Source organism: Neopsephotus bourkii, unplaced genomic scaffold (assembly GCF_033783945.1).
Source record: "Neopsephotus bourkii isolate Nb327-2 ecotype Australia unplaced genomic scaffold, CSIRO-AGI_Nbou_v1 NB_33, whole genome shotgun sequence".
In the NCBI taxonomy this organism is placed as follows: Eukaryota; Metazoa; Chordata; class Aves; order Psittaciformes; family Psittacidae; genus Neopsephotus; species Neopsephotus bourkii.
In genome coordinates this window covers 742,392-750,364 of record NW_026900550.1, presented here as the reverse complement: position 1 = coordinate 750,364, position 7,973 = coordinate 742,392, and the positions used below count along the sequence as shown (strand labels likewise).

Genomic DNA, 7,973 nt, shown 5'->3' with positions numbered 1-7,973 from the left:
TCCAAGTATTTTTCAATTTGGTGTGCTGACAACAGATTTTTTTTCCTTGACAAATAAAAGGACCACTGAGAAGTCTTTACCATATAACTTTCAGTGGTTTTCAGACTGTAGTTCTGTAATGAAAATTGCCATTTTACTGTTATCAAATCAATGAAATTAACACAATTTAATATGTCTGCATCAAATATTTAAATTAAATGAGAACCCAACATGAAAAAACCATAGCAGTAGTTCACACCACTGCTGTGTGATTTGTTTTTTGTATGAGGATTTTCTCCTTGTTTGCAATTTTCTTTCTTTACAATTGCCCTACAAAAATACATTCCTTTGCTTCATTTGCTGATAAAAATGCATGTATTTAACATATTCTTTTTTTTTCCTTGCCCCATTCCTCCTTTCTTTTGATGAATTTCAGTTTCCTGGGGTTTAGACTGGAATCTTAAAAAGACACTTTGATTTCTGCATCCTTAGAAAATTCCACTATATAGTGCTTTCCACTAGGATGGTTTTAGATTTGGGCACTATGTATCACGTGAAGGATGATGAGGGTGTGGTTCAAAATTATACATTTATTTTAACGCTTATTGCTGACATATTCTTACTTGAAGAGTGAATGTAGATGTATATTGCAAAACAATGTCCTTAGATGCAGATAGTTGCAAATAAGCTTTACACGTGTTTGTAAATCATTAATACTGCTGTAGCACTGAGAACATTCTGTGCAGTGAAGGTGATTGCAAGTTTACTGTGAATACTTCAATAACATTAAAAAGTCGCACAGCAAAACTGCACACTTTTCAGCCATGACCCTTTATGCTGACAAAAATGCAATTTGGTGCTTTGGCAGAGAAGGGCTGGTTGTGCTTCACTGCAGCTGCACTGGCATTTCATTAGAGAACAGCAGCACAGATGACAGCCTAGAGATGCAGCAGAAAATGGTCAATAAAACAACCACTTTATTTCAAGATGCCACCAGTAAATGCCCTGAATATGCCTTCTGTCTAGACTATGCTTTATGTTAAGTCAGAGTAATTCTAGTTCTGAGTTGTAAAAAGCAAAATCAAACTAAACATGACATGACTCCTCATGTTATAGTGACGCAACTCTTTCTTGTCACTGCCCTATCAACTAGCAATATTGTGGCAATTCAGGAAACCTAAAATATGAATGGGATCTGCTTGTCTTGTTGGCAAGTATATCGACTCATACTGACATTGATTCGTAGCCTTTTCTAAGAACTAGAGGCAGAGCAGTTTTGCAATCAGGTGGTTGCAGTATTTACAGTATTCAGTCTTTATTTTTATCTTGAATCAAGCCCTATTTAATTGCAAATTCAAGCTTTTGAAGCTTTCAGCCAACATTATATATTTTTCTCTCAAGAAAAAGTTCAACACTCACAATCTCATGCAGGTTCTTCTTTTTGGGAAGAAAATTAAAAAGATCATTATTCTTTATCTACCAAATCTTGAGCAAACAGTTCAGCACAGCAGAATAAAGCTCAAAAAATGTTACAATCACATGGAGATACAAACACTGATAGATGGGGATATAAGAAAAAGAAATTGATATAGAGTTACTCAAAACAAGTATGATTTTACAGTTTAGGCAGTTCAGTGGCTATCATAACCAGTATAAACCAGGAAGATACAGTAGAAGAAAGTATGAAAAGTATTTTTGAAATTCAGTTAAGTCAAATCAATGGGCAGAATATATTAATTCAAAGTCTTAATTTTGAGTCTAAGAAGACTGAAAGCAGATGATTTCTTTAAAAGTTCCCCCTGAGGAAGTCAGGCCTTCCCTAGTCCTACATTAGTGCTACCTTAGACCAAAGATTTAACCCTGCTTCTGTCCTCACAGAAACACAGAATCACAGAACCCTTAGGGTTACAGAGGAATATGTCCCTGTGGGTTTGGAATGTCTCCAGAGGAGGGGACTCTGCAACCCACCCTGTACAGCCTGTTCTAGTGCTCTGCCCCCCTCAATGGAAAGAAGTTCTTCCTCATGTTGAGGTGAAACTTCTTGTGTTTTAGTTTATGGTCATTGCTCCTCATCCTGTCGCTGGGCAGCACTGGAAAGAGTCTCACACCATCCTCCTGGCACCATTATTTGAGATACTGATCTGGATTAATGAGATTCTATCTCAATTTGCTCTTCTTTAGACTAAAAAGGCCCAGCTCCTGCAATCTCTCCTCATAAGAGAGATCATCCAGATCAGCCTCGTGGCCTCTGCAGGACCCTCTACAGTAGTTCCTTGCCTTTCTTGCACTGAAGAGCACAGAACTGGGCATTAGAATCCTTAGTCATTAGAATTAACACTCCCTATCTTGGATTCAGATATGGAACAATCTAATGAAAAACAAGATATGGTTTACATTTCAAAATATGGTTTACATTCTGGTTTGTTGTAGAGAATCATGTCTTGACACCATATAATGATTTTTCCATCAAGTGTCCTCAAACATTCAAGAATAATTTAGTTTAATTTTATATGATTTATTACATCTCAAGCCACTCAAGTATTGTATCAAAAAAATTATTTTTTTTTTTTGTTCCTAACTGAGCTTACTGTGAAATTCTGGTGACTAAAAAAAAAAAAAAAAACCTTGCTAATTTCCTATAACTTATCCAAATCTGATAACATACAAAAAAATACACATATTTGGTAATTTTGCCATGGTTTTAAGGTAGAAAGTAAGGTAACATATTTCATGACTTCTGAGAAATTAAAGCAACCTTTATTTGATTATAAAATATTGGACTTTAACAGCACACAGAACTTCTGAAGATTTAAGATTATATTAACTCATTAAACAGTTTGTAATGCAGATGACTCACATTACCCAATCTTTATCAAAATCTAGTCTCTGAATAAAACATGATGTTCCTGGAAAAAAATAATCCTTTTATTTTCTTTTTTTTTCAGTGAAATAAAAGTTCAACGTACAATCAATATAACATTGAAGAATGTTTCTTTTTTTAGCATTATTATTTCTAAAAAGAATTTAATAATAAAGAATTTGACATATATTCTTTTTTGGAATATAACCTTCAATGAATGCATTCTATGATTAAAGTGCATCATTAAAGTTATATTAAAAGACATTTTTAGGACATTGTAAAATAACTTTTTGACAGATGAAAAATGATTGAGAACTGTACCTATGCTGCCATAACAGTGAAGTCATAATTATATGTACTGTGTTTTATTCTGTTGTACCACATGTGAACTGGACAATTAGGTAAGTGAAAACATTAATTTTCCTTTCTCCTTGCTATGCAGTGAGTGGTATTGCCTAAAATTAGAAGTGCTATTAACAGCTTCATGTGGTGATTCACTGTCACTTTTGAAACTATTTGACAGTAATTCATGTATTCAATGCAATTTTATTTCTGACTTGAAAATACATGAATAGACAATGGCTTATTCCTCTTTCATGACTGGTAACATGCAGTTATCAAAAGCATTTTCTATTTACATGGCATAAAGGAGGAGTGCTTGCAGACAAATACATTCCTTTTACAATACAAAACAATTAAAAAGCCACCAAAACAAATCCACATACCACCCTCTGTCCCCTGGAAGCTGTTAATTGTTAGTTGTTTTTGTTTTAGTTTTTTTTTCACTGAAAGAAAGATTTATATTGCATTGGAAATTTATAGACTTCTTGTATTACCAAGTAGTACCAAGATGCTGGAGAACACAAATCAAAAGATCTAAATGGATGATATCTGTCAAAATTATAGCAATTTTTTGTTTCTTCTGTATTGGCCATCACATTTTCTAGATTTCTAAATTGTCTCATTTTTAATAATCAATATTTCTAAAGAATTCTGTTTCTACAATCTATACCAGAATATTCTTACAACCAAATGCAGTTTCAACCTTCAGGCATGTAACACCTCATAAAACACTTTGACTTCTTGCAGCTCGCCACGATTGCCTCAGGGGCAAGATCTGGCGGAAACACAACTCACATTTGATAAGAACACTTCTAAAATTTGGTGGGGTTTTTTCCTAAATTTCTCACCTAGTCCATAAAAAATATCTCTTTTTCCAGCTCCACCACAAGTTTTAAGACTGCACTCTGAAATCTCACTGACAGCTGAGGACAGACCAGCAGTGCAGTATAGCCAAGACTTCAGCAACTGCAATGCTTTTTCAGCGCAAACTCCTCACCATGGGTAAATGCTTACAGGTGCTTCTGCTAAGCCACTGAGATCCTATCAGAAGGAGCTGATTTCCATCATTGTTTGTAAAGTACTTATTGTATAAAGCACTCCTTAATGGCTTTTTCTTTTCGTCTCTCTCCCCCTTCCCCCCCAACTAAAAATGTTATTATATCATATGTTAAAGGAAGTGATAATTGCTTTGGCTATTAATGATCATCACTAGAAATTTTCTTCCTCTATTGTTTGCTTCATTTTTTTATATATATTAAAGTATTAAATTCTGAACTCCAGTATATTCTTTTAGCAAGTAGGTGAAGATAGATTTGTCTTTCAAAGCTCTGAGATTAACTTTTTTTGAACACTGTGTTTCCTCAAGTTTAATTTGACACTAAAACAAAGCTTACCTTTTAGAAGAGATATGCTAAATTCTTAGCAGTTATACTATTGTTCTGCAAAGATGTACTCAGTGGAGTCAGCCTTCCCTTTATTCATAAAGGGAAGTACTTGAATAAGCATGGGGTATCTTTAGCAACAGCCTATTTGGAGCATAGTGAGGACACCTGGTCTTTGATCCTGATACCATGAATGCAATTTGTCACACAGGGGATAGTACTCCTCTTGTCCTTCCCAGTTTCCACCTTACTCTGTTTCCTTTCTTCTGGAAGTTAATTCTTTCCCTGAGGTGAGAATAGGACCTAAAGAGGCCATGCAGAAGTATTTTCTGGAAAAAAAGCAGTGAGCTTAAATTTAGTTGGTTTTCACAGTTCAGAGATTCTGTCTAGCATTTATTAGCATATCATAAGATAAGGAATTCTGGTTTACTGATAGGTTTGCTTGAAACCTTGATCTCATTTTCTGCATTGCACAGTAGCAGGGTTGTATAAACATATGGCCCTTTGGTCTAGTTTAGTCCAATTAGGCTTACATAGCACTAAACCATTAGCTTCTAGACCTCAATCGTCTAACTAAATTTAATAACTAAGATGTTTTATCAGTTTTTGTTATATGAAGAGAATTGTACAGCTTGCATGTTGGTGATACGAGTGTAGCAAATTGCACAACCATGTGATGCAGTACCTTTTTCACATATTCTGCCTTCAATGAATGCTCCATATGACTTCAAATGTCTGCCATTTTTTTAAAGCATTTTGCCTCTGCAGCCGTACACTAGCCTCCAAATGACCATGTTTTATTACAAATATTATATACATTACCAGTAACTGTTTAAAGTATAAAAATTTGATATATTATCATTCATCAAAAATAAAACAAAAAGGCCACAATCATGGTGGGAAATAAAGCTCTCTCTTTCTCAAGGACAGAAAGATCAGGTCCATAGTTTGTAAGTCAGTGAAGTATGCAGAGCACTTTAGGATTCAAAGCATTAAAAAGAGCCTATAGAAAATAGGTCATAATTGTCACGTCCACCTACAAGAAGGGCTGGAAGGAGGATCTTGGAAATTACAGATTTGTAGATTTGATTTTGGTGCTGGGGAAGGTTATGGAGCAGATAATCTTGAGAGCAACCTATGCAGGGCAACCGGTTGATCAGGCATGGGTTTATGTTAAGGCACATCCTACTTAACTAATCTGATCTCCTTCTGTGGCAGGATGCATGCTTAGTGGATAAAGGCAGTGGATGTTCTGGAGGTTGTAGGAAGCTGAGTGTCAGTCTCTTCTCCCAGTTAACAAGTGATAGAACAAGAGGAAACAGCCTCAAGTTGCACCAGGGAAGGTTTAGTCTGGATATTAGAAAAAGTTTCTTCTTTGAAAGGGCTGTCAAGCATTTGAACAGGCTGTCCAGGAAAATGGTTGAGTCACCCTCCCTGGAGATACTCAGAAGTTATGTAGACATAGCAGTTAGGGACATGGTTTAGTGGTGGACTTGGCAGTGTTAGGCCTACAGTTGGGCTCTTAAAGGTCTTAAAATTACCTTCAAGGTCTTTTCCAACCTGATTCTATGATGTGCTCTTTCAATCAGAGAATCCATGATGTGAATACATAGGACTTCAAGACACAGAAACTAATGTTGTATTCTTGTAAGCACAGAAACAACTTGAAAATATCATTTCTTACCATAGCTTTCACTAGGTTTTGAACTGTAACAGTGAGATCCTGCGACAGTGAAAGCCACCGCTAACAACAGTGTTGGGCTGCAAACCCTGTCAGACAACCCTAGAAGGGCAAAACACCCCTCCATTCACAGGCCACACGTTGTCCATATTTTAGTCCAGTAGTAGTTTGCAGTTAAAGTATATAGCATCTAAATGTCTTCATATGAGAATTTGTATGATGTTTATGCTTGTCTTAATTTTTGAGCAACTAACATTTGGTAGATTCAATTTATTCCAGATAAAGGCAAACCAAATAATTTCCTGTCACTGCGTCATGAACTATTGATGCCTATTAAATACGGGCGTTTAATCATAGAGGAGAATGATGCTGTTTCATATTCCAAGACAATCTGGGGGGAAGGAAAAGAATGTAAGCCTATATGTATATTTTGATGCTTTCAGTAGTTTTAATTAAATTTACAGGACTTTAAACTTTCTCTCTATAGTTGAGGAGCATCTCTAATAAAGATAAAATTCTGCAAATATGTTTCTTAAAAAAGGTATTTATCTAACCACTCTGTGTAAGTATCTGGGAAATGCTAAGCTCTCTCAGCTCCCTCCCAGCCTATATTTCAATGCAATTCTTTAGCTAAAAAGAAAGAAAATCTAACACCCACCCCCCCAAAAACCAAGTTGGTGGTCTATTACATATATGCATATTAACTTTTTTCAGGTATTCAAAGATATCTGTACCTCAACATCTCTTATTTTAAGTGACTACAGTTAATTCCTTGTATTTGTTATGGGTTCAGCTGTAGCAGTTATTTTTCTCCTTCCTAGTAGCTGGTGCAGTGCTGTGTTTTCAACTTTAGTCTGAGAACAATGCTGATAACACACCTATGGTTTTAGTTGTTGCTAAGTAATGCTTATCCTGATCACAGACTTGTCAGTCTCATGCTCTGCCAGTGAGGAGTGGCACAGGAAGCCAGGAGGAAGCAGAGACAAGACACCTGACCCAAACTAGCCAAAGGGGCATTCCTTACCGTAGTACGTCGTGCCTATTATAGTAACTAGGGGGAGTCACCTGGAAGGCCCAGATCACTGCTCTGGTCTGGCTGGGTATCGGTCAGCAGGTGGTGAAAATTATATTGTGCATCATTTGTGCTTACTGTTTTCTTCTCCTTTCCCCCTTTTAATTTTAGAATCTCTCCCCTTGTTATTTCCATTATCATTATTATTACTGATGGTAGCAGTAGTAGTTTTGTATTATACCTTAGTTACCGGACTGTTCTTATCTCAATCCATGGGAGTTACATTCTTTTGATTCTCCTTCCTATTCCTTCAGGATTTGGAGGGAGTGAAAGGAGGGGGTGTGAGCAAGTGGTTGTGTGGTTCTGATTAGCCAGCTGGGCTTAAACCATGACAAATATATATATATATGTGTGTGTGTGTGTGTGTGCAGTTCATATATAACTTTACAAAGCACATTCATATTTATGAAAACAAGAATTACCTGGGAAAAGTGGGAAAGCCCAGTGCCAAACTTAAGCCTTTTTATTCATAATATATTTATCCAAATGTCATTTTTTCCAGTGTCATTATTAAAAAACCCCACAAAATTAAAAAACAAAAACAAGTTTAGGATATAATTATACAGAAAATAAGGCTTGGAAAGAATTTTTCTAATTAATAGCCAGAACCTAGGGAGATCAGAGAGTAAAATTTAAAATGATCTTGAAGCAGTCTCA

The 7,973-nt window shown here is 35.9% G+C and overlaps 1 long non-coding RNA gene across 2 annotated transcripts in view; it reads right to left on the bottom strand.

Moving 5' to 3' along the window:
* Window positions 1-2,281: 2,281 nt before the first annotated feature.
* The window catches only part of LOC133207714 (uncharacterized), a 45,078-nt gene continuing 39,386 nt past the window's right edge, over window positions 2,282-7,973 (bottom strand). The window contains exons 2-3 of one of the 2 annotated variants that reach the window (XR_009724135.1): window positions 4,576-4,892; window positions 2,282-2,347 (exon numbers count right to left, since the gene is read on the bottom strand). This is a non-coding gene — a long non-coding RNA (uncharacterized LOC133207714). Of the gene's footprint in view, window positions 2,348-3,623; window positions 4,893-7,973 lie in introns of those variants that run through there. The other variant, XR_009724136.1, reaches the window with a different exon arrangement.